Below are 24,488 nucleotides of genomic sequence, written 5' to 3' on the forward strand. Positions count from 1 at the left end.
AGGAAAGCATAAGCCATTTGTTACATAATTAAGGGATTTTTTTCCCCTACCTTGTGGAATCATTATCTCCTAATAATTAGGTAATATATATTATATATTTCCATATTACCAAACTAATCAAGCGATCTTTTTTAAAGCTGATGCTCTATTTCAAATATAGTTATCACTGATATAAAGCCCAAATAAAATATGTTAAAGTTAACTGCTTTCATTTTTTTCACTGTGACATTTAACTATGGCACCACATTTAAAATAAAGGATTCTCTACAATAATTAACTATAAATAATTAGATAACTAAACAAAAAAAGGCTTATCTTTAATATGTCTTGAATTGGAATTGAACATAATTATTGAATTTAAGTTTTAGAAGGGATATAGAATGATCATGTGGTTATTTTATTTTATTTTATTTTTTTATTTTGGGTAGAGAAGAACTTGCTAAAGGTCATTCAACCAAGAAATAGGCAGTCGAACTTAAAGTCAAATCTTTCTCTTTCCCTTTTTTCTCTTCTGTATCTTCTCCCACAGTGCCTAACTCTGGCACTTATGCTTAATAAAATTTATGATTATAATATTCATCAATATTATAGAAATATTTTCTGACAAGAAAATAATGGAGAATTTTTAAAGAAAATATAATTAATGCTCTAGCAATTGATCATTTATGGTAACAAAGATTTAACCAGCTACAAATGCAAGAGACCCAATCTATATATAATAGAGATGACTTCCCCTTATAAAGTGTTTGCCACTAAACTGCTATACTTAGAAAGGCTAAGTGGAGAAGAAGTAGCTCTATAGAGAGTAGTGGGTAAGTGTGGTCTGTGGTCAGAACCACCTGAGCAGATGCGTGACCTAGCCTTGGCTCGCCTAAAAATAACTTCTAAGATCAAGCTGAGAATTAGAACCTCTTCAGAGTGACTAGGATGGACCTTTCCCTGGAAGTCTTAATTTACTCCACTTTGCTTTGTGTCAGCTATATGTAAGTGTGTTCAATTTCTGGGTATGTACTGATACCTGTGATATCCCATACATACAACCCCAAGTTACCCAGAGCCATGCAGGAAGATTTTGGCAAAATTATCTCCATTCTTTTCTCTTTTAAGTATATTTATTCATTCTTCAGATTTCTTAAGTACTTCAACTCTTCTCTTTATATCAAAGTCCCTAGTATATATTTCTGATTGGTGATACTGAGCCATTTACTATACATCATAAGTCATTAAATGGATGGTGAGGAGGATGGTTCTCTGGAGCCTTACATTTCTTTTCTATTTCTGTTCTCTTTTCTAGTCTACATATAAACTGTTCCACTGCCAAATCTTTATTTGTGCTTTTTTCTGCCTAGAGCTAGTTTCTTTCTCAATTTTTCTTGTGGTCATCTTCAAATTAATCTGAATATTTACTGTCTCCCATATACTTTGATGTATTTTTTTTAATTTTTTAAAAAAGATTTTATTTATTTATTTGACAGAGAGAGAGAGAGAGATCTTAAGTTGGCAGAGAGGCAGGCAGAGAGAAAGGAAGAAGCAGGGCTCCCCACTGAGCAGAGAGCCCCCTGCAGGGCTCAATCCCAGGACCCCGAGACCAGGACCCCAGCGGAAGGCAGAGGCTTAATCCATTGAGCCACCCAGGTGCCCCTGTTTTTTTGTTTTGTTTGTTTGTTTGTTTGTTTGTTTGCTTGTTTGTTTTTAATCAATTTATCTCCTCATCTGTTTGGGAAAGAAAAAAAAATGAAATTGAAGAAGTAGGGGAAAATGCATGAAAAATATGAATGCCAGGAATCTCCACATGTTGGTGATTCTACTTGATAAGTCAGTCTAGGAGTTTAAGATCAGAGATCTGTATTTTAGACTTACAGCCTTAGGATACTAGCTGTATTTTATTTATTGTCTTATATGGCACCAAACTCTAAAATAGCTGAGTCAGATGTTAGCTCATTGGCATTGACAAACCAACACCAAATCTTGAGATGTCAATGAGGAATATATGCGGCACCTGATAGCTGGAAGAGAACATAATTTGTTTTTTCCTATTTTAAAATTTCTGTAGTTATGATGAAATCCAAAGAAGAAGAAAGTTATGGGAGCATTATGTCAGAAAATTTGTTTCTTTCTCTATCATTCTTGGAATCACTGAAATTGGGTCTCGTCTGTATTTTGTTCATTCTCCTTCCCTATCTAACTTTCTGCCTTGATTTGGATGAATAATGAGAAAGTGGAGTATTTCTTTACCAAGTGTGCAATTATATGGCTACCTCTTTGCTCTCCTCTTACCTTTTCTTTTCCCCTTAAAGTATTTTTTTCACTCTTAAGAATCTTACATAAATAACTTTATGCAGAGCAACCCTGGAGGAACATATTAACTCCTTTCTCCTACAGTGTTGATAACTTACTTCTTAGTTCTAAGTTTATACACAAATCTATAATTCATCTTTCCAGACCAATTCCAGATTCCAACCCTATCTAGTTATGTGGTACACTGCACTATAATTATCTTTGTGTATTTGCATCTCTCCCTGTGAGACTGGAAACTCTTTCAGACCAGAGTTGAAAACATATTCATCTCTATATAACCAAAGCCTAGGACTGTGTTGGTTTTAATAATGTTGTCTGTTAATGGAATAGGGCTGAACCCCACTGAACTGTAGCCATTCCTAATAGAGCTTGGTTTAACCTACACATTGACTTAAAATTTCCCTCTCTACCCATACCATGCTCCAGAAAATCAGGCAGTTTGGCTTTATCAGAGTTCTTTACAGATTAGACATTTCCCCAACTGACATCTTTTTTTTTTTTTTTAAAGATTTTATTTATTTACTTGAGAGAGAGACAGTGAGAGAGAGCATGAGTGAGGAGAAGGTCAGAGAGAAAAGCAGACTCACCGTGGAGCTGGGAGCCCGATGCGGGACTCGATCCCAGGACTCCGGTATTATGACCCGAGCTGAAGGTAGTCATCCAGCCAACTGAGCCACCCAGGTGTCCCCCAGCTGACATCTTTTATAAATTTCAGATCAGTGTGTAAGTGAAAGAGTCCGTTTAGCTGAACTCTTTACTATATTGCAAGAAAAAGTTTCTGTGGGTAATGATTTTTACTTCCCACTGGGCCTAGGGTCATGTCTTCAACTTACACAGTTATGTACTCTATACTTAGAGTAAATTGTATACTTGTAAAGGGGTATGAGGGTATATACATATGTGAATGTCCATGTATTTCTTTTTATTAGCACAGAGAATATAATTTCTCATCTTTGAAGGTACAGTAGGAAAATGTGTGCATTCATTTAAAAACTTTATGCTTAAAAACCATGGCTTTATCTTAGCACTCACAGCTTAAATATAGTTTAGTAAAAGCAACTTCATAGAATGTGCAGCTCTCTGGGCAAAATCACTCTACTCTTCATTGCTTCCTGGACAGACTCTGACCTTTTCTAAGATACTTACAGTGAAGAGATAACATGTCAAAATTTTTCCTTGGTAGACATTTTGAGGGTCTCTCATACAGGATTTGGAACTACATATGCTGGGGTAGAAGGCATCCACTCATTGTAATTCATCTGGAGCACTTGGTATTTTGAGTTTCCCTATCTCTCTCTAAAAATAATTAATGCTCCACAAAAGGTAATATCTCTTGAAGCAAATTTAATTTAAAAATCTATATTAAGTGATAGTGAGGTGATGACACACTTTAGTAAATGGTTGATGTTCAAAATGTTCTGAGAAACAGAGTGTGTGTGTGTGTGTGTGTGTGTTTGCATGTGTTTTAAATTCAAGAACCACAAAGGAGAAAAACTAGCAATTCTGTTCTTTTCCAGAAATGCTGGTGATGATAATGATAACTTCTATCCAAGCTTATTAATCAAGCATATTTAACTAAAGTGGAAAATGACGAAGTATTTTACTTAACAGAAAATTTTAATTTTACTAAAAGGTTATAATTTTATTGTTTTACTTGGCTTACTTTACAGAGAAGCCAGATTAGATTATTCATATACCTGCTGTCATTACTACTGTCACGTAAGAGTGCCAGGAGTATTTTGTCTAAGATTTTGATAAACCCTTTGAATAAAATTAAAACTCTCAAAACTTAAAATCACTTTTTTCAATAGAATAAAAACTATAGAGATAAATGGAGCTAATTTTGTTCAAGCCTTTGATTTAATAGGACATTTTGTATTCTGCAAAAAGTAAAACCTGAATAATATCTTAAACTATTCTTGATTTTTCTGATTATACTAGAGATCCTGGTTATAGTTCATGTGAATATACAAAAAAAGAGAAGATTTTTGTTTATAAATTTATGTATAATTATTTTTAGCACCTACTGAGTGTCAGCGATTGTATAATAATGAGTAAAACAAATATGATTATGATGCTCATGGAACTTACTGTCTAATAATTATCCTGTAAAGGCCAACATAGAAAAATAAAAATTGAGGAAAGTGTTTTTATGGAAAATGAGACAGGCTGTAGCATGGCTTTCTTTAGGTACGATTGTGAGTGTATTTGAAGAAATGGCATTTAAGCTGAGTGATGGGACCTGAGGAATGAGCAAATGGAGAATATTTCCGTAAAAAGGAGAGCAAATTCAGAGATCCTGATTTGGGGAAAAGCTTAAAAGAGTGTTAACGTGATAGGTGCTGAGTGAACTCTGGGAAGAACGTCATAAAACAAGACGGCAGACGGGGCAGGTCATTCCTGCAGGGCGTAAAGAGTTTAGAATGTATAGTCAATGTGCTGGGATGCCATCGAGGGTTTTGGGAAGTGTTAACATCCAGATTTCATTTTAAATACATTACCATGGCTGCTGTCTTTAAAAAAGTTTTTAGTATGTCAACTATGGAAATAGACAAGCTGGAGGCTAAAAACAGAAGGAACTAGCATGCAGATTTATATTCTAAATGCATTTTGAAGAATTTGCTATCATAAGGGATTTGGGTACATATCTAAGTTTTCTTATCTGTTCTATGTTTATCTCACTCTCCTGTTACATGTATTGTACTCTGTTGTCGCTTAACAGTATAATTAATGACTAACCTCCCATTCCATTAAATAGTTTTCAACATATCATTTTTTAGGCATAAGATTCCACTGTCTAGACATTCGGTATCTTTACTCTAATAGCCCCTTATTTTTGAATCCCAGTTGTTTCCAATGTTCCACTATAATAAATAACTTTTCAATAATTTTCTACTCAAAAATATTAATGCATGTCCTTAATGATTTCCTGAGGATATATTATTGGTGTGAAACCATTATTTTCTTAGAGACAAACATCAGTTACTTCTGTAGCAAAAAACACAGAACAGTGAAGCAGACTGGAGATGAGGCTATAGCATTGTTAGCTTGGTTTACTCGTTAATAAATAACTCATTGCCACACTTCAGGGGTGAGTCCCCTGCCCCCCCCCCCAGTCTACCTCCCCTCTACCCCCAGCAGAAGATGATTCAAATTCAGAAGCCGAACAGATTACGACATATCATGGACTTTCAGGATTTGAAGCTAATAGTTGGAACTGAAAATGTTAAATTCACAGTTGCTAAGGCACACTTTCGCTGATCTCCTTATTCTAAACCTGTTCATGGTTTGGAAAACCATTACCAAACGTCAGCCTCCTCACTGCTGCAGTGGACTGAATGTCTGTGTCCCCTCAAAATTCCTGTGTTTGGACTCTAATCCCAATGTGATAATATTTGGAGGTGTTTGGGGAGGTAATCTGGTTATGATGGTGGAGCCCTCACAATAAGGATTGGTGACTTTGTAAGAAGAGGCCAGAGACACAGACCTGTACCCCTGGGGATAAAAATACATTATATGTTTATAAAAAAATTTAAAAATTAATTAAAAAAGAAACAAATGGATCCATAATGAGCTATATAATAAAAGAAAGCTATACAGATTAAAAAAGAAGAAGAAGCCAGAGAGCTAGCTGGCTCTGTTTCCACCATGTGAGGGTATGGCAAAAAGGTGGCCCTCTATAAACCAGAAGGAGGGTACTCACTAGGAGCCTGACCATGCTGCACCCTGATCTTGGACTTCCAGCTTACAGAACTATGAGACATAAACATTTGTTTCTAAGCCACCCAGGTTCTATTGTAAATTGTTATAGCAGCTCAAACTGATTGAGACTGTTGCCCTCTTCTTTTGGAAAGATTCTAAAGGCTAGCAAGCACATACTGAAGGAAACTATTTTGAAACATCTCTATTTATATATGCATATTTAAATAAACATACATATATATGTATCATCTATCATATATATAGGATGTTATATATATATATATATATATATATATATATATATATATATAAAATGTTTCAGCTAATCAGTAGTTTTATGGGTTTCTGTCTACTTTAAGAGCTGGATCAGAATGAATAGGGGAGAACTACATAGTCTTGTGGATCTTGGAAATAAATGAAGTCTTAAAACTCAGGAACTGCCTCCCCCACTGCCAAGAAAATTAACAAAGCATAGTTTTAAAAGTCTTATCATTTTTTAATTTTGGTAGTTGAAAGTCTAGAATAGGAAATCTTGAGGTAAAAATCTTATGGAGTCTGTTCCCCTCACTGGCCAAAAATAATTTATAAAAAAGACAAACTGCTGTTTTGACATGTGCAATGCTGATTCAGTGCTAATATATGTCTCAGAGGTGGCAGCTTTGTGATTCAGTTTATTAAGAAACCCTTTTAATATTGGAATTAAATAATTATTATTAAATTAATACTGATTAAATTATAATATTAATACCTCTTATATTTTGTAAAGCCTCTTTTCAAAGCGCCAGTCCTTTGGATTATCATAATAATCAACATTAGTGGCAGAATTCTGACTTCCAATGAACTTTATAATCAAGTATCAATTTATAACACACATAAGCTTAGACTCTGCATGAAGTATATATGAAATGGGAAGGGACAATCCATGCTCTACCTGCATAGCAAATAACACCCTAAATCTACCTACGTCCAAGTCCCCAGTTTTCATTTCTGAAGTAGTCTCTTGAATTCATCATGGTGGAGCACAGCTGGAAAACCACAATGGCAACCTGTTCAGAAAAGGTGACACTGGTAGTGTCCCCTCCATTTTTCCGCCTCCTAAGAAGGAAAACCAATCCCAAAGAAAACAATGATTTTCCATTTCTGTAGAGCTACTGAGAGAAAGAGCTAAGAGGAAAAAATGTTTGTGTATTAGAGTTCTCCTTTCTCTATTCTTTACTTCCATTCGCTTGTAGTTGTGTATGTGCATTTTATGGGGAGAAAAGCAGATGCATAGACTATGAATAAAGACCCAGCTGTGAAAACTTGGACAAGCCACTTTTCCAGCCATAAAGTGAAGATAAACCTCAACATATCTAAAATTAAGTTATTCTACTTATCATTTAAAGAAAAAATGGAAATGAATTAAAAGCTTATTATGAGAGTTACATTTTTCAATGAAAATTCAAATTTCATAATGCATATTTTGTATGTTGCTTTCTGTTTTTAGCTCTACAAATATATTTTTGATGTGAAGTCTTAAAAAGCCAAGGAGCCGTTTTCCTAATTTCCTTTTCACATAGTTCACTGTTAGTATATAGAAATACAACTAATTTGGGGGCGTTGGCTTTATATCTTGCTGCTTGGCTGAATTTACCTGTTAGTTCTAACAGGCGTTTTTTTTGGGGGGTGGAATCCCTAGGGTTTTTTTATGCATAAGATCATACCATCTGCAAACAATGATCATTTTACTTCTTCCTTTCCAAGTTGGATATATATATATTTTTAAATTCCTTTCTTTGTCAAATTGTTCTGGCTTGGATTCCAATACTCTGTTGACAGAAGTGGCAAAAATGAGTATCTTTACCTTCTTCCTTATCTTAAAGGAAAAGCTCCAGTCCATCCCCACTGAGCATGATGTTTTTGGTAGGGTGTTTTAATATATAGCCTTATTAAGTTGAGGTAATTTCTTCTATTCCTACTATGTTGAGTGTTTTTATCATGAAAGGGTAGTAGATTTGTCACATGCTTTTTCTGCATCTATTAAGATGACCATGCATCTGTTTTCCCTTCATTCTGTCAATGTGGTTTATTACACTGATCCATTTTCTTTTTTCTTTTTTTTTTAAATATTTTATTTATTTATTTGACAGAGAGATCACAAATAGGCAGAGAGACAGACAGAGAGAGAGATGAGGAGAAGCAGGCTCCCTGCTGAGCAGAGAGCCCCATGCAGGACTCGATCCCAGGCCCCTGGGATCATGACCTGAGCCGAAGGTAGAGGCTTAACCCACTGAGCCACCCAGGAGCCCCAACACTGATCCATTTTCATGGTGAGCCATTCTTGAATTCCAGGAATAATTTCTATCTGGTCATGGTGTATAATCCTTTAAGATGCTACTGAATTCAATTTTCCTGAGGTTTTGTATCAATATTGGTCTTTAGTTTTATTTTCTTGTAAGGTCCTTGGCTCTGGTTTTAGGGCAAACTGAACTCAGAGATTGGTCGTATTCTCTTCTTTTCAATTTTTTAGAAAATGTTAAGAAAGATTGGTGTTAGTTATTCTTTAATTGTTTGGCAAAACAAACAATGGCTAGTGAAGCCATTAGGTCTAGGGATTTTCTTTGCTGGGAGGTATCTGATTACTGAATATGAGAACAGTTTCATTTACAATAGCATCAAAATAACAAAACACTTAGAAATTAACCCTGTGGGAGAAAAGACTTGTATGATAAAAACTAGAGAGAATTCCTGAAATAAAGGAGACACAACTAAAAAAGATACCCCATGTTCATGAATTGAAAAAATTAAATTCTTAAAATGTCAGTACTACCCAAAGTAATCAACAGGTTCAATGCAATAACTATCAAAATCCCAAAGGCATTTTTTTTTTTGCAGAAATTAAATAACCCATCCTAAAGTTTATATGGAACTTCAAGGAACTTCAAATAGCCAAAGCAATATTGAAAAAGAACAAAGTTGGAGGATTCACACTTCCTGATTTTAGAACTTACTATAAACTATGGTGATCAAAATAGTATGTAACTGGTATGAAGACAGACATATGTGTCAATGGAATAGATCAGAGGTCCCAGAAATAGCCCTTCTCATATATGATCAAATGATTTTGACAAAAATGTTAAGATTATTCAGTGGGGAAAGAAGAGTCTTTTCAACCAATGGTACTGGTAGAATTAGATATCCATATACAAAAGAATGAAATTGGACCTTTATTAACACTATATACAGAAATTAACTCAAAATGAATCAAAGACTTAAGTGTAAGCTGCAAAACAGTAAAATTCTTAGAAGGAAGTATAGAACAAAATCTTTATGACTTTGGATTTGGCAATGATTTCTTGGATATAAGATCAAAGGCATAGATAACAAAAGAAAAAATAAATTACACTGCATGAAAAATTAAAAATTTTATACATCAAAAGCTACTATCATTGAAGAGAAGGCAATGGGAGAAAATTTTTGCAAACCATATATCTGATAAAGGATTAATATCCAGAATGTAGAGCACTGCTAAAACTCAACAACAACAAAAACCCAAAGAACTCACTTCAAAAACGGGCAAAGGACTATAGACATTTCTCCGAAGAAGATATTCAGCTATCAAATAAGCACATGAAAAGATGCTCAACATCACAAATTATTAGGCAAATGCAAATCAAGCCCACAATGAAATACCACCTCATACCCAATAGGATAACTACTATCAAACAAAACAAGTGTTGGTGAGGATGTAGATAATTTATAATCAGCTGCTATAGGAAGTAGCATAGCAGTTTCTCAAAGAATGAAAAATAGATTTACTGTATAATCCAAAAATTCCACTTCTGGGTGTATACCCGTATGTATTGAAAGCAGAGTCTTTTTAAAGAAAAAAAAATTTTATAAACATATAATGTATTATTAGCCCCAGGAGTACAGGTCTGTGAATCTCCAGGTTTATACACTTCACCCCACTCACATAGCACATACCCTCCCCAATGTCCATAAACCAGCCACCCTCTTCCTACCCCCTTCCCCCTAACCCCCCTCAGTTTTTTTTGTGACATTAAGAGTCTCTTATGGTTTGTCTCCCTCCCGATCCCATCTTATTTCATGTATTCTGAAAGCAGAGTCTTGAGGAGATATTTTGCATTATGTTCATAGCATTATTCATGATAGCTAAAGCATGAGAACAACCCAAGTGTACATGAACAGATAATGGATAAACAAAATGTGGTGCATACATGTAATGGAATATTATTCAACCTTAAAAAGGAAGGAAATTCTGACATATGCTACAACATAGGCCAACTTTGAGGACATTATGCTAAGCCAGTCACAATAAGACACATTGTATGACTCAAGTTATATGAAGTACTTAGAGTAGTCAAAATTATAGAGACAAGAAGTAGAATGGTTGTTGCCAAGGCTGGTGGGTAGGGAAGACGGGGAGTTATTTCTTAATGGATAAAATGTTTCACTTTTGAAAAATGAACAATATTTGGAGATGGGTGGTGGGGATGGTGGTATAACAATATGAATGTGCTTGACACCACTGAATTAGACACTTAAAAACAGTATTGTGTACTTAAAATTTGCTAAGGGGTAGCTCTTATGTTAAATCTCTTTCTGCCACACACACACAAAATAAAGGGACTGGGAGTAAACTTTGATGGATATGTTTATGGTCTTGATGGTGGTGATGATTTCACAGGTATATAATTATCCCTAAACTTACTGATTTGTTGTAAAAATTAAACAGGCATTGCTTTTTTATAGGTCAGCCATTTCGTCAAGTAGTTTCAGCTAAATGGCCAAGATGGTCAGTTTTATTGTATGTGTATTTTACCACAATAAGAAACAATGGGGTTGGGGGAGAAACTAAGGAGAAAATTATTTTGCCCCTCTAGATCCTTGGGAGATTTTGAAATAAGGCCTAAAAAAGGAGCATATAGTTCATTAAATATTATTTCTTGAGTATGTCTGATCTTTATATAAATGATTTGATCATGTTTTTGTATACCTCAGTTATAAGATGTATAAATTTGGTTTTTTAGAATAGTCTCCCCTTTCAAATGATTTGTAATAATATGTTGTCATATTAAAAAAAAAAAATTTCCAGCAACAGGCAGCTGGCATTGAGAATATTCACAGCTAGCAGCCTTCAGAGGTGTGTGTCTGTGAACCTCTTAGCAACTTTTTGAATCTCAGCCAGTTTTGGTTGTCCTACATGTCTACTCTGAGGGGAAAGCTAATTATTTGTAAGAGAAATAGACCTTTATATCATCAATTAATTACTGTGTTGCTATGCACCTTTATCTCATTTGCAGAAGTATCCTATGAAAAATGTTGAAATTATAGCCCAACAATTGACTTTTCAAGTTTATATTAGAATAAAAAGGATTGGAATTTCAGGATATCAGAATAAATTGTCAGAGTTTATGTTGTGACAAAAAACAAGTAAAACATATACCATGCATTTTCCCTTTACTGTGTTTGTTGTTCAACAAAACCCAGCAGTCACTCAGCACTGCCTTCCTTTATAGACCACAGGGCTGTTGAAAGAATTTTAAGGAAGTTAGTAAAATAATCAGATTGCTTCTCTTTTCTGTCTTTCTCCCCTTCTCTCTCTCCCTCTGTGTCTCCTACTACTCCATCATGACTTGTTTTACCAGATCAAGGATTGGGCTGCCTGTACACTATTTTACATACACATTGTTTTATAAGTTTTTGTTCTATTAGGATGTCTTAGCCAAGTAAGAAGGCTTCATTAGAGTGACTCTTATGGTCTCTTTCCTTCCACAAGGCTTTAAGGTGAAACTTAGGCAATACTTACTTGGAAAAGTACAGTAAATAGTAAAGTAAGAAAAAGGCTAATGGTCGATCATAATGAAATTAAGCATCCTCTTAAAATAGAACCATTTTTCACTTCCCTGCCTCCCGCTTCCACCCTTTCCTCCAGCATGTGTCATTTCACACACTATCACACTTGTTTTGCTATCTGCCGCACATTAGCAGGAACCCTTAAAAAAATTTGCAAGTGTTGGCACCAAATCCAAGTTCCACTTCTCATACTGTGTGCTGTGCTGTGGCCTTAGAAACCTCTTCTCTGTGATGAGCAGCATCTTGGCACAGGGAGCTAGGTGAGCTTTGAAACCTGAATACTTGTGTTTAGTTTGGTGCAATCATTTGCTTTCAAATAGAGTCATTCATTAAAGAACACGAATAACCTTGAATGAAACCCTTATACATGAGAGGTTACCCTTTCTGCTCCAACTTGCTGATTTACAAAGAAGTTATTTTTTTAAAATCGTAAGTGGCTTGTTCCATAACCTTACTCTGACTCTGGCTTCATACTTTTTTACCATATTCCTTTTTTTAAAAAATTTACTTAATTTTTTCATTGTTCAAAGATTCATTGTTTGGACAATGCTCATTCAGTGCTCCATGCAGTGTGTGTCCTTCTTAATACCCACCAGCAGGCTCACCCATCCCCCACCCCCTCCCCTCCAAGACCCTCAGTTTGTTTCTCAGAGCCCACAGTCTCTCGTGGTTCGTCTCCCTCTCCATATTCCTTTTTGCCTCAATTTTTCTGCCTTCTGGCCTTCCTTCCTTCTTCCTTTGTTCTTTCTTGTTTTCCTTCTTTTCTTCTGTCTTCACTTTTTCTCTTCTTTTTTTTTCTGTTTATCGTATCATGAGAGTTTATTCATCATCACAAACCATCCTGAATGCATTTTAAACATAAACACACACACACACACACACACCCCTAGAAACAAAAATGTGGTATTATATCCTCTTACTTATAATACTTAGCCCTGAAATTGAAAATTAAATGAGTAACCTGTATCCACCTCAGAGATAAAGAGATTAGCTGAGGCTGTTGCTGGTGGATCTCCTGATTGTATGGACTATAGAACCATCATGAAGTCTGTATAATTCAAGTCTCAAAAAAGCAATGAAGGTGAAAAATCATTATTTGATAGAATTTTGGTTAGTCCACATTCTTTTACTTAGACTGGCGTTGGTGGGAAGAGAGGATTAAAATAGCTCTTTCACTATACCTTTTTATTAAAAGCATGTTTGTCCTAATTATATGTTTAATTTGGACCTTAAAGAATAAATGGGAAATAACAAGAGGAACAGTTTGCTTGGGAAATGCTGCAAATAGCCTCATGTTTGCTGAGAAATGTCAAAGAAAATCATACATACTAAGAATCTGGGTGAAGATAGAAAGTTATTGTTTTCACCTGTTTTTTTTAAATTGATTTAAAAATATAACTTTATTGTTCTGAGGTGATAAAATAGAAAATGCATATAGGGAATAATATGCTACCAGCTCTGGCTAGAAGTTATCATAGATTTAGTACATTTAGTACTTTTGGCAATCATGGGAGTCAAAGTTGGATAGATAGGCAGTAGCCATGTATTAGCTATCTTGAATATAAATCAAAACCAGTGGACATTGTATGTCATTGAAATTTTGGAAGCAAAAAAAGTGAAAAGGATTTTAATAGATTTCTGGTACAGGAGGAAGTAGAGCCATGGGAGAATAATTAGAAAGCTGTTGGCATGATTAAAAGAATTATGTACTATGATGTACACAAGCAGTGAAGTAACCGTGGTGACTTTCCAATCAGCAGTAGTTACTTAATAAATGTTTTTTGGTTCAATGAATAAAGAAATGAGTAATCTTTAGTCTACATATGGTTGGTAAAGTAAAACATGTAAAGGAAGGAAGAAAAAGCGGTCATACAACAAATGAGGGGGCTTTTAATTATTGATAGGGATGTGGGAAGTGAAGAAAAGTCATCTAACATACCCCAAAGCTCATGACTAAAACTTGGTAGAATGAGAAATATCTCATAGTCTAAAAATAAGTGTCTGAAACTGTCTTCAATGAACAAGCACAATAATGTAGAAATCCCATTTCGTTATCATCCTTTTATTTCTCAAATGAATGTGTATGAGAGACAGATTGTGTTTCTAAACTATGGGAACAGTTAGGAGCGATAGATATAAATCTAATGGATTTCCCATTCTTAGGAAGAGTTAGTAAGACGAAGGAGTTTGTGAGTGATAAAGAATAATGGGTGAATTAACTTAGAGGGGACATTGAGACCGTCAGGGAAGGTTATGGTCTTGGACTCCCTGAAAAAGCAAGAAGCAAGATACTGCTTGGCTGCACTAGAAGTTTCGGAAGGAGCACTTGCGGCAGGACCCAGTTCTATTTCAGTTGGGAAGACACATGGTAATATATCAATGTTGAATAATAATGCAGTGTTTCTAGAGCCTATGGGAGAATACAAAATAAAATAGCTTGAATTAAATATGCAAGTTACCTTAATACACATTTAGTGTTCTTAGAAAGTTTGAAGCCCACAGAGTATTAAAATATCAGTGAATCCAATCAGGAGCTTCTGCCTTAGTTTTCTAGGCAGGGATTTGTTTTGAAGAGGTGCCTTTCTATGCCTCTTCATCAAATTAGATCTCTTTTAATCCAATTAAGAATAGAATCTCCTCTCATCAGCTCCATATGACATTCCTCAGTTCCAAGTTCACAGGCCAAGTCCAAAGGTATTTTCCTCCTGGCATTTTGCACTGAAAAAATGGGCAGCTGTTTCAGTGTCGTGTTAACAGTTTCGTTCTTCCATACCTTCCAACAACTATTCCAGAGGCCCTTGCAAGTCACTTATGGGTGAAAAATTCATCCTTGCCATATTTACAGTAGCAGCATTCATTATATGAAGTGAGTTTACCATAAAGAACTGATTGTCAAAAGTTAGTCTGAAAGTAGGCACTCGATGCAAATGCTCCTGGATTATTTTGAAAGAATGAGGTCGTTTTTTATTATACATCCCAAGGTGGCAACATTTAGCCTCTCAATAGCCAAGTTGGAAATAACACAGTAGTGGTATTGGCTCTCATACTTGATATTGCTTCCTCCTAAATATAGTGACATTGATTCTGCTGTGACAAATACACAATAATCCACTGTGAGAATTTGTTCCTGACAGTTAGAATATTCGTTTTAGTACCACAATTTAGAGGAAGTAAAATCCGTTAGGTTTCCAGTTTTTGAAATGTTTGAAAAAGTATCTGTTGTACTTAATAATTAAAAAGAAAATAAGCTAGGTTCTTTCCATAGTTTGGCTATTGTGGACATTGCTGCTATAAACATTCGGGTGCATGTGCCCCTTTGGATCACTACATTTGTATCTTTAGGGTAAATACCCAATAGTGCAATTGCTGGGTCATAGGGCAGTTCTATTTTCAACATTTTGAGGAACCTCCATGCTGTTTTCCAGAGTGGCTGCACCAGCTTGCATTCCCACCAACAGTGTAGGAGGGTTCCCCTTTCTCCGCATCCTCGCCAGCATCTGTCATTTCCTGACTTGTTGATTTTAGCCATTCTGACTGGTGTGAGGTGATATCTCATTGTGGTTTTGATTTGTATTTCCCTGATGCCGAGTGATATGGAGCACTTTTTCATGTGTCTGTTCGCCATCTGGATGTCTTCTTTGCAGAAATGTCTGTTCATGTCCTCTGCCCATTTCTTGATTGGATTATTTGTTCTTTGGGTGTTGAGTTTGCTAAGTTCTTTATAGATTCTGGACACTAGTCCTTTATCTGATATGTCGTTTGCAAATATCTTCTCCCATTCTGTCAGTTGTCTTTTGATTTTGTTAACTGTTTCCTTTGCTGTGCAAAAGCTTTTGATCTTGATGAAATCCCAGTAGTTCATTTTTTCCCTTGCTTCCCTTGCCTTTGGCGTTGTTCCTAGGAAGATGTTGCTGCGGCTGAGGTCGAAGAGGTTGCTGCCTGTGTTCTCCTCAAGGATTTTGATGGATTCCTTTCGCACATTGAGGTCCTTCATCCATTTTGAGTCTATTTTCGTGTGTGGTGTAAGGAAATGGTCCAATTTCATTTTTCTGCATGTGGCTGTCCAATTTTCCCAGCACCATTTATTGAAAAGGCTGTCTTTTTTCCATTGGACATTCTTTCCTGCTTTGTCAAAGATTAGTTGACCATAGATTTGAGGGTCTATTTCTGGGCTCTCTATTCTGTTCCATTGATCTATGTGTCTGTTTTTGTGCCAGTACCATGCTGTCTTGATGATGACAGCTTTGTAATAGAGCTTGAAGTCCGGAATTGTGATGCCACCAACGTTGGCTTTCTTTTTCAATATCCCTTTGGCTATTCGAGGTCTTTTCTGGTTCCATATAAATTTTAGAATTATTTGTTCCATTTCTTTGAAAAAGATGAATGGTGCTTTGATAGGAATTGCATTAAATGTGTAGATTGCTTTAGGTAGCATAGACATTTTCACAATATTTATTCTTCCAATCCAGGAGCATGGAACATTTTTCCATTTCTTTGTGTCTTCCTCAATTTCTTTCATGAGTACTTTATAGTTTTCTGAGTATAGATTCTGTGTCTCTTAGGTTAGGTTTATTCCTAGGTATCTTATGGTTTTGGATGCAATTGTAAATGGGATTGACTCCTTAATATCTCTTTCTTCTGTCTTGCTGTTGGTGTAGAGAAATGCAACTGATTTCTGTGCATTGATTTTATATCCTGACACTTTACTGAATTCCTGTATAAGTTCTAGCAGTTATGGAGTGGAGTCTTTTGGGTTTTCCACATATAGTATCATATCATCTGCGAAGAGTGATAATTTGACTTCTTCTTTGCCGATTTGGATGCCTTTAATTTCCTTTTGTTGTCTGATTGCTGAGGCTAGGACCTCTAGTACGATGTTGAATAGCAGTGGTGATAATGGACATCCCTGCCGTGTTCCTGACCTTAGCGGAAAAGCTTTCAGTTTTTCTCCATTGAGAATGATATTTGCGGTGGGTTTTTCATAGATGGCTTTGATGATATTGAGGTATGTGCCCTCTATCCCTACACTTTGAAGAGTTTTGATCAGGAAGGGATGTTGTACTTTGTCAAATGCTTTTTCAGCATCTATTGAGAGTATCATATGGTTCTTGTTCTTTCTTTTATTGATGTGTTGTATCACATTGACTGATTTGCGGATGTTGAACCAACCTTGCAGCCCTGGAATAAATCCCACTTGGTCGTGGTGAATAATCTTTTTAATGTACTGTTGAATCCTACTGGCTAGTATTTTGTTGAGTATTTTCGCATCTGTGTTCATCAAGGATATCGGTCTATAGCTCTCTTTTTTGGTGGGATCCTTGTCTGGTTTTGGGATCAAGGTGATGCTGGCCTCATAAAATGAGTTTGGAAGTTTTCCTTCCATTTCTATTTTTTGGAACAGTTTCAGGAGAATAGGAATTAGTTCTTCTTTAAATGTTTGGTAGAATTCCCCCGGGAAGCCGTCTGGCCCTGGGCTTTTGTTTGTTTGGGTTATCACTTCAATATATGAATATGGGAAGCAGACACAATTTAGTCTATAACCGCATTAAAAAAGACAATAAGAACATCAAAATGTTAACACGTATTCTGGATGGTGAGATTATAAGCAATTTCATTTTTTTATTATATTTTCTTCAGTGAATTTGTGTTACTTTTATAATCAGAAAAAAATTAATGTTTCTTTTACAAATAAAGCTACTCTGCATTGCCTCTACTAAGTGAGAGACAAGGCAGAGTGGGCAGGGCCAATACCAGTGGCTACCATGCATTACAGCACTCCATGCACTCCCAAGTAGAGCCCACTAAATTAAAATAAATCCTATTTCTGGGTGAGGTAGGGGGTTTCGATTTTTTTCTTTTGAGGTTTTTCTTTTTTTTTAAAGATTTTATTTATTTATTTGACAGACAGAGATCACAAATAGGCAGAGAGGCAGACAGAGAGGGAGAGGGGGGGAAGCAGGCTCCCGGCTCAGCAGAGAGCTCCATATGGGACTCCATCCCAGGACCTGGGATTATGACCTGAGCCAAATCCAGAGGCTTTAACCCACTGAGCCACCCAGGTGTCCCTCTCTTGAGTTTTTATTTAAATTCCAGTTAGTTCACATACAGTGTAATACTAATTTTAGGTGTACTGTAATAGTGATTCAATACTTCCATACCTCACCTGGTGCTCCTAACAATGAACTCACTCCTTAACCCCCATCACCTGTTTCACCCATCCCCTCCCCCACCCCACCTCCCCTCTGGTAACCATTAACCTGTTCTCTATAGTTAAAAGTTTGTTTCTTGGTTTGCCTCTCTCTCTCTTTTTTACCATTTGCTCATTCAATTTATTTCTTAAATTCCACATATGAGTGAAATCATATGGTATTTGTCTTTCCCTGACTGACTTATTTTTCTTAGCATAATATTCTCTAGCTCTATCCATATTGTATCAAATGGCAAAATTTCATTTTTTATGGCTGAGCAATAGTCCATTGTGTATGTATGTGTGTGTACACACACACACACACACACACACACCACCTCTTCTTTATCCATTCCTCATTTGATGGGCACTTGGGCAGTTTCCATAATTTGGCTATTGTGGATGGTACTGCTAGAAACATGAGGGTGCATGTATCTCTTTGAATTATTTTTTTTGTATCCTTTGTGTAATTTAATTTGTGTATCCTTTACGTAATTGTTGGATCATAGTGTAGTTCCAGTTTTAACTTTTGAGGAAGCTCCATACTGTTTTACTGTTTTCCAGAGTGGCCCTACCAGTTTGCACTTCCACCAACAATGCAGGAGGATTCCTGTTTCCCCACATCCTTCCCAACAGCTGTTGTTTCTTGTGTTGTTGACATAAGCCATTCTGACATGGGTGAGGTGGTATCTCATTGTGATTTGCATTTCCCTGATAATGAGAGATGTTGAGCATCTTTTCATGTGTTTGTTGGCTATCTGTGTGTCTTCTTTGGGAAAATGTCTATTCTTGTCTTCTGCCCATTTTTTTTTTTTTAGTTGGATTATCCATTTTTTCGGTGTTGTTATTTAAGTTCTTTATATAGATTTTAGATACTGACTCTTTATCAGAGATGTCATTTGCACTTACCTTCCCTCATTCCTTAGGTTGCCTTTTAGTTTTGGTGGTTGTTTCCTTCACTATGCAGAAGATTTTTAATTTAAATCCCAATAGTTTGTTTTTGCTTTTGTTTCTCTTGCCTCAGGAGACATATCTAAAAGAAGTTGTTGCAGCTGATATCAAAGAGATTACTGCCTGTGTTCTCCTCTAAGACTTTTATGGTTTCAAGTCTCACATTTAGATCTTTGATCCATATTGAATTTATATTTGTTTATGGTATAAGAAAGTGGTCAAGTTTCATTCTTTTGCATATTGCTGTCCAATATTCCCAAAACCATTTGTTGAAGAGACTCTTTTTCCCATTAGATATTCTTCTCTCCTGCTTTGCTACAGATTAATTGACCATATAGTTCTACATTCATTTATGTTTTCTATTCTGTTCCATTTATCTATGTGTCTATTTTTGTGCCAGTACCACACTGTTTTGATCATTATAGCTTTGTAGTATAACTTGAAGTCCAGAATTGTGACACCTTTGCGTTTCTCTTTCAAAGTTGCTTTGACTCTTCAGGGTCTTCTGTGTTTCATATAAATTTTAAGGTTGTTTGTTCTAGCTCTTTGAGAAATGTTAGTGATAGTTTGATAGAGATTGCATTAAATGTGTAGATTGCTTTGGATAGTATAGACATTTTAGCAGTATTTGTTCTTCTAATCCATGAGCATGGAATGTCTTTCCATTTCTTTGTACCATCTCCAGTTTCCTTCAACAGGATTTGATAGTTTTCAGAGTACAGGTCTTCCACCTCTTTGGTTAGGTTTATTCCTAGATATTTTATTTTGGGGGCCTTAATTTCTCTTTCCACTGCTTCATTATTGCTACATAAAAAATGCAACAGGTTTCAGTATGTTGATTTTGTATCCTGTGACTTCACTGAATTAATTTATGAGTTCTAGCAGTTTTTTTGGTGGAGTCTTTTGGGTTTTCCATATAGAGTATCATGTCATCTACAAATAGTGAAAGTTTGACTTCTTTCTTGCTGATTTGGTGGATGCCTTTTGTTGTTGTTGTTGTTGTTGTTGTTGTTGTTGTCTGATTGCTGAGGCTAGGACTTCCAGTACTGTGTTAAAAAACAGTGGTGAGGGGCACCTGTGTGGCTCAGTGGGTTAAAGCCTCTGCATTCGGCTCAGGTCATGGTCCCAGGGTCCTGGGATCGAGCACCACATTGGGCTCTCTGCTCAGCAGGGAGCCTGCTTCCTCCTCTCTCTCTCCGCCTGCCTCTCTGCCTACTTATGATCTCTGTCTGTCAAATAAATAAATAAAATCTTTAAAAAACAGTGGTGAGAATGGACATTCCCTCTCTTGCTCCTAACTATAGAGAAAAAGGTATCAGTTTTTTCCCTTTGAGATAATATTAGGTAGGGGTTTTTCATAGAAGGCCTTTATTATGTTGAGGTATGTTCTCTTTAAACCTACTTTGTTGAGTGCTCACTTCGGCAGCACATATACTAAAACCTACTTTGTTGAAGGTTTTGTAATGAATGGATGTTATACTTTGTCAAATGGTTTTTCTGAAATAATCATATGGTTCTCATCCTTTCTTATATTAATGTGATGTATCAGTTGATTGATTTGCAAAGATTAACCGCCCCCCCTTGTAATCCAAGAATAAATCCCACTTGATCATGGTGAATGATTTTTTTTTTTTGTATTGTTGGATTTGGTTAGCTAGTATATTATTGAGAATTTTTATATTTATCCATATTCATCAAGGATATTGGCTTGCTTTCTTTTTTAGTGGAGACTTTATCTGATTTTGGTTTCAGGGTAATGCTGGTCTCAAAGAATGAATTTGGAAGTTTTCCTTCCTTTCTATTTTTGGAATAGTTTGAGAAGAATATGTATTAACTCCTCTCTAAATGTTTGGTGGATTTCACCTGTGAAGCCATCTGATCCTGGACTTTTATTTGTTGGTGTTTTGATTACTGATTCAGTTTCTTTGCTGGTTATCAGTCTGTTCAAGTTTTCTATTTCTTCCTGTTTCAGCTTCGGTAGTTTATATATTTCTAGAAATTTATCCATTTCTTCCAAGTTGTACCATTTGTTGGCATATAGGTTTTCATAATATTTTCGTAATTGTTTGTATTTCTATGGTGTTGGTTGTTCTTTCTGTTCTTTCCTTTGTGATTTTATTTATTTGGGTCCTTTCTCTTTTCTTTTGAAAAGTCTGGCTGGAGGTTTACCAATTTTGTTAAATTTCTCAAAGAACTAAATCCTGGTTTTATTGAATATATATATAGATATAGATATAGATATAGATTTTTTCATATATATAGATATATATGATATATTTTTTTTCTATATATAAATATATATAGATTTTTTTCAATAAAACCAGGAGTTATATATATATATATTTAGTTCTTTACCATTTATTTCTGCTCTAACCTTTATTATTTCCTTCCTTCTGGCTTTTGGCTTCATTTGTTCTTCTTTTTCTAGTTCCTTTAGGTATAAATTTAGGTTATTTGAGATTTTTCTTTCTTCTTGAGAAAGAAGAATTGCTATATATGCTATAATGCTGTATAGTTCTTTCTTAGAACTTGTACTGCATCCCAAAGGTTTTGGATCATTGTGCTCTCATTTTCACTTGTTTCCTTGAATGTTTTTATTTCTTCTATGATTGCCTGGTTAACCTGTTCATTTTTTAGTAGCATGTTATTTAACCTCCATGTATTTGTGGTCTTTCCAAATTTTTTTCTTGTGGTTGACTACTAGTTTCATAACATTGAGATTAGAAAAGGTACATGGTGTGATGTCAGTCTTTTTGTATTTGTTGAGGCCAGTTTTGTTACTTAATGTGTGATCTGTTCTGGGGAATATTCCAAGTACACTTGAAAAGAATGTTATATATCTGTTATTTAAGGATGGGATGTTCTGAATATATGTGTTAAGTCCATCTGGTCCAGTGTGTCTTTTTGTTTCCTTGTTGATTTTCTTTTTAAATGATCTGTCCATTGATGTAAGTGGGGTGTTTAAGCCCTCTACTATTATTGTATCATTATCAATTAACTCCTTTATGTTTGCTAATAATTGCTTTATATATATTTGAGTACTCATATATTGGGTGCATAAATATTTACAGTTGTCCTATCTTCTTGTTGGTTTGTCCCCTTTATGATTATATAATGCCCCCTTTTGTCTCTTTTTACAGTCTTTGTTCTAATGTCTAGTTTGTCCAGTATAAGTATTGCTACTCTGGCTTTTTTTTTTTTTTTTTTGACATCCATTCGCATGAAAAATATTTCTCCATCCCTCACTTTTAATCTGCAGGTGTGTTTAGGTCTAAAGTGAGTCTCATATAGATTATACAGCATATAGATGGGTCTTTTTTAATTCATTCTGACACGCTATGTCTTTTGATTAGAGAGTTTAGTCCATTTACATTCACATTAATTCTTCTTAGATGTATTTAGTGCCATTTTATTACTTGTTTTGTCATTGTTTCTGGAGATTTTCTCTGATCCTTTCTATGTTTGTCACTTTTGGTCTCTCCTCTGCATTCGGAGTCCTCTTTAATATTTCTTGCAGGGCTGGTTTAATGCTCATCAACTTCTTTAGTTTTTGTTTGTCTAGGAAACTCTTTATTACTCATTCCATTCTGAATGATAGCCTTGCTGGACAGAGTATTCTTGGCTGCAGATTTTTCCCATTCAGTACTTTGAATATAAAATGTTACTCCCTACTGACTTGCCAGATTTTTATTAAGAGATCTGCAGCTGGCCTTATGGGTCTTCCCTTGTAATTTAGAGACTTATGGGGTGCCTAGGTGGCTCATTTGGTTAAGCATCTGACTCTTGAATTTGGCCCAGGTTATGACCTCAGGATTGTGAGATTGAGCCCCATTCAGGCTCTCTGCTGGGTGTAGAACCTGCTTCAGATTCTCTTACACCCTCTTCTTCCACCCCTCTCCCCCAACCCAAAGAAGTTAGAGACATCCTTTGTGTTGCTATCTTTAAGATTTCTTCTTACTCTTATATTTTGCAAATTTAATTACAATATGTCTTGGTGTTGGCTCACTTTTGTTGATTTTGGTGGGGTTCTCTGTGTCTCCTGGATCTGGGTGCCTGTTTTCTTCCCTAGGTTAGGAAAGTTTTCTGCCAATGCTTCTTGAAATAAATTTTCTTCCCCCATTATCTCTCTTCTTCTTCTGGGACTCCTGTAATACAAATGCTATTACTTTTGATGGAGTCACTGAGTTCCCTAACTTTATTCTCATGTTGTATAATTCTTCTTTTTCTTTCTATGTTCAGCTTCAATATAGACCATTATTTTGTCTTCTAGGTCACTAATTTGTTTCCCTGCTTCTTCCAACCTGCTGTTCATTGCATCAAGCCTATTTCCAATCATGTTTATTGTATTCTTTGTCTCTGATTGATTCTTTTTAAACCCTTTATCTCTATGATAAGGATCTTACTGATGTCTTCTATTGTTCTCTCAAGGTCAGTGAGTATCTTTATTATTATGCCTTTAAATTTCCCATCAGGCATCTTACTTATATCTTTCTATGCTTCACTCTCTGGCCGTGGTCTTATCTTGTTCTTTCATTTGGGATAAATTCCTCCATTTTGATATTTTGTCTAAATCTTTGCCTTCTTTTGTGTGTTTGAAAAGCAAGTTATATCTCCTGCTCCTGAAAGTAATGGTCTTATGAAGAAGAGATCATGTAGTGCCCAGAGCCTGGTGCTTCAGGGAATGTCTTCAATGTGTGCTGAAGTGTTCTGCTGTTGTGTTTTGGCTGCTCTGTCCTTCAGGCCCATTGTCTGCAGAGGCTCTCCTTGCCTACTTTGGGCAGTATTTGGTCCCTTGCCTGAATGTGAGATTTAACCAGGTGTACTCTGGTCTACCTCTAAAATAAGACCTGACACCAATTCCACCAGAACTGATGGCCAGCGGAGCTCTCTGATCAGCAGATGTGGTGGGATAAGAGTCTGTAATGGTCTGGGAGAGGGGCCCACTGAGCTGGGACTGAGGCAAGCTGGACTGAGAAGGACAATCCCACCAGAGTGTCCAGAGGTGGGACTTGGTGAAAGCAAGTTAGGCAGCCAGTATCCATGCTGTCCTGCTTCCCACAGGTAGCTTTGTGTTTATGCTGAGGGATGAGGGAGGGAAATGGCATATGCCAGTTCTTTCCTTCCTGGAGAAATATCTGTATGAATGCTGTCTCGCAGGGATAAGCTCTGAGAAGAGCAAACAACCCCCCACTGTGTGCCACAGGTGTTCTTCAGATCGCCACTTCCATGCTATCTGCCCCTGGGTGTTTTGCCTGCCTTCTCTCCAGGAACAGTGCAGTGCCTTCTAGACTCTATTCCAGACAAGCCATTAAAACACTGACCATTGAAACACCAGGCTTTCAGCCCCGCTGGTTGCAAGAACTCAAAAAATTCAGCTCCTCCTGTTTTCCAAACCACGAGCTTTGGGGTTGCATTCCCCTTGTGTGTATCCCTGTGTGCTCCTCTCTCTCTCCTCCTTTTGCCATGAGCATGGCTCCCTCACTTCTATAGC

At 36.1% G+C, this 24,488-nt stretch overlaps 1 long non-coding RNA gene across 1 annotated transcript in view; it reads left to right on the plus strand.

Annotated features, from left to right (window-relative positions):
- The window catches only part of LOC131812722 (uncharacterized), an 857,580-nt gene that overhangs the window by 716,738 nt on the left and 116,354 nt on the right, over window positions 1–24,488 (plus strand). The window lies entirely within an intron of this gene.

This window comes from Mustela lutreola, chromosome 12 (genome assembly GCF_030435805.1).
Source record: "Mustela lutreola isolate mMusLut2 chromosome 12, mMusLut2.pri, whole genome shotgun sequence".
In the NCBI taxonomy this organism is placed as follows: Eukaryota; Metazoa; Chordata; class Mammalia; order Carnivora; family Mustelidae; genus Mustela; species Mustela lutreola.